This window comes from Piliocolobus tephrosceles, unplaced genomic scaffold (assembly GCF_002776525.5).
Source record: "Piliocolobus tephrosceles isolate RC106 unplaced genomic scaffold, ASM277652v3 unscaffolded_31665, whole genome shotgun sequence".
NCBI lineage: Eukaryota > Metazoa > Chordata > Mammalia > Primates > Cercopithecidae > Piliocolobus > Piliocolobus tephrosceles.
Window position 1 is genome coordinate 1 of NW_022315049.1, and position 3295 is coordinate 3295.

The following is a 3295-nucleotide window of genomic DNA, read 5'->3' on the forward strand; positions in this document are numbered from 1 at the left end:
TTTTTTTAGAAAATATGAAACTGAGAGAGAAAGACTTTCTACAAGCTTAGAGTCAATGGATGAAAAAAAAGAAGATATAATTACTGATGATGAACAAGAATTCTTTGTAATATACATATACATGTATATACTATAATATGTATCAATACTTGTGTATATATGTATATATTTATAGAGGGAGAGAAAACAAAAAAATAATAAATACATACATACATACATACATATATGAATAAATAAATTAAATAATAATAGATTCGTTAGGGATAACACAAATTGTAATACCTGTTTCAGTTTTTTTATTTTTCTTTTTTTTTTTTTTATCTTATATTTTTACTTCTATAGAAAAGCGTACAAAACGGAAAGGAAGAACAGATGTATTTACTTGAAAATTTTTTTAAAAGAAAAAACAAAGCGATTTTGGATATGTATGTTTAAAAAAATGAATAAAATGATATATATAATATAATGTCTAAAGTTGTCATTTTTAATGAGTATTTAACTACATGGGTATATGTATGTATGTATATGTGCAAATTTTTATAAAAAAAAATTTTATTTTTTCGCTTATTTTATGTTGATAGCATTATTTTAAAGAAAGAGCTGCATATGCTTAAAAAGAAAAATAAAGAATATAAAAAAACTATTAATGAAATGGAAGATAAATTAAATATTAATGAAAAAGTAAAATTAAAAAAAGATGATTTTATTATCACCCCTTCTTAAGATTATTTATTTTAGCAACTTAAAAAAAAAAAAAAAAAAAAAAAAAATGAATATATGTATAAAACCATATATATATAAAAAATATTTACTATAACTATCATATGCTTGTTCAACAAAGGAAAACAAAAAAAGAAAAAATACATTACATTTATATTTTTATAAAATATTACTTTAAAAGCTTATGGTATTTTATAAACTGCGAAACATAAAAAATATAAATACATACGCATATATATTTACATTCGTCTTATTTTGTTTTCTCATTTTTTGTAACATTTTTCCATTTTTTCATATTTTTTGAGTTTTTCTTTTTTTTTTTTTTTTTTTTTTTTGTTGTTGTTTTTCTTAAATGTTCGTAAATATACTTCATTATATATGATAAAAAAAAAAAAAAAAAAAACTAGCATAAAAGATAACATGAAATGTAAATAACAATTACAATGAATTTTCAAAAATGGGTAAGGTATAATAGTGCTCGTTTCATTTGTTACAAAAACGAAGTACCCTACTTTTTTAGCAACGAATCAAAAATACCAGTTAAGAAAATTATTCCTTGTAAAGAAGTTAATAAAAGAGAAAACCAACACAAATATACATTAATTAATAATATATATTATGTAAAAGAATTAGATTTGTATGATAAACTTATCAACATATATGTTGATGTTATTTTTAATTTTGAAAAATATCCTCTGCATGTTCAGCATTTACATATATTTTGTAAGTCACGATAAAAAAAAAAAAAAAAAAAAAAAAAAAACACACGAAAAAATGATCTATACATTAAAAATAAAAATATCTTTTTACTAATATGCAAATAAAATATTGTTACATAAATTTATATGTAATAATGTGTCTTCATTTTTTTTTTTTGACTACTTGTGTGTATCTGTATGTATGTGGATATATACATTTACGCCACGCATTTTATTACCGTTTTAGGCAAGAACTTACTTAAAGAAAAGGTAGAGAGTGTTAAAAAAAGTTCCGAACATAAAAAAAGACTGTTTGAAATAGGAGATGTTACAACAGAAACTCTGAATGAGTATCTTGTAAGATTAAATGATGAAAAAATGAAAAAAAAAAAAAAATATAAACGTGAACACAAACAATAATTGGTTATATGAACAAAATATAAATAATGTAGTTAGTAAAGTAAAGGAATTTTACAATTACAAAAATGTAATATATGCATTATTTACTTTAGAGCATCAGAGAATAATTTTTAATTATACTGAACTGACATTAATGAACGAATTACAACACTGTTTTGCGAATTCTTCTTTAAGTCAAGGTAAAGATATTTATAAGTATATTAAAAAATATGGTAAAGATAATATATATATTTATATTTTAGAATATTGTAATAATTTAAATATTTTAAAAAAACGATTTGATGTTGTTAAACATTTATTTTTTTTTAACAACTTGCGATTATAATATTAATATGAGTGGAGTAAGCTTTTACCTCATCCAAAAAAACAAAAAAAAAAAAATTAATTACTTGTTTAGGTAGCTACGAACAGAAGCATAACAATTAATGTATATAAACATATATATATATATATATATATATATATATATATATATATATTTTTATGTTATTGTAGGTTATTTTATTTTTTTTGTTACATATATTCTGTGTCTGTGAGTATATACACACATTTGTACATTATTATCAAAAGACTTACTTTAATTGTTCAAATATATACAATTTTGTCTATACTTATTTATTTTCAACATAACAAAACTTTTAATTAGTAACCTCTTTTCCCTCCAAATAAAAAAATCATAAATGAATAAAATTATTATTTTTATAATATAAATAGATTGAAATAAAACTGTTATCTATGCTTTCATTACTTAATAATATATATTTTTTTTTTTTTTTTGCGCTTTTAATTTTTTTTGAATTTAAAAAAAAAAAAAAAAAAAAATAGCTAATAACTAGGTCAAATTATTTTTTCTATATATAATGTTTATTTTTTTCTGGGTGGTCGTTATAAAGATCATTAGATACCTTTTTCCTTTATATGTTTTCTTTTATTTTATTGTCTTTATTTTTTCTTTAGTATTTATAAACAAGTGTTAATATTTCATATATATACATACATGTATGTAACTATTGTGCAAAATGTTATTTTATTTTGCCACATTTTGTTATTTAAAAAAAAAAGCATAAACCTTAAAAAATCTAAAATGATTTTTAATTTTAATTGTAAATACTAAAAATAGATATATTTTTATCTTTTTTTTTTTTTTTTTTTTTTGTACGCTTTAAAAAAAAAAAAACATAAAAAAGTGTTCTAAAGGCTAGAAAATCAATTAAGCATGTTTTGTATTATTTTAATCGTATATATATATTATTTACCCATTTGCTGATTTTATAAAAATTACAAAACGGTATGTTGTAGAGATATATTTTGAATTAATAATTCTATATCATTGATATCTTACTTCTTTGTTATAAACAAACGGATACATACATATATATATATATATAATTATTAATAAACTGTTTTTATTTATTTCATTTTTTATTTTATTCTGATTGACTTATTTTTTCTTTTGC

The 3295-nt window shown here is 19.2% G+C and overlaps 2 long non-coding RNA genes across 2 annotated transcripts; both read left to right on the forward strand.

Moving 5' to 3' along the window:
- LOC111528510 lies at positions 1–649 on the forward strand. Its single transcript, XR_002727017.2, has 3 exons — positions 1–106; positions 343–425; positions 582–649. It is a non-coding gene; the product is annotated as an uncharacterized LOC111528510 (long non-coding RNA).
- A 427-nt stretch (positions 650–1076) lies between these two features.
- Positions 1077–1820, forward strand: LOC111528511. The gene is made up of 2 exons (XR_002727018.3): positions 1077–1443; positions 1666–1820. It is a non-coding gene; the product is annotated as an uncharacterized LOC111528511 (long non-coding RNA).
- Positions 1821–3295: the final 1475 nt, after the last annotated feature.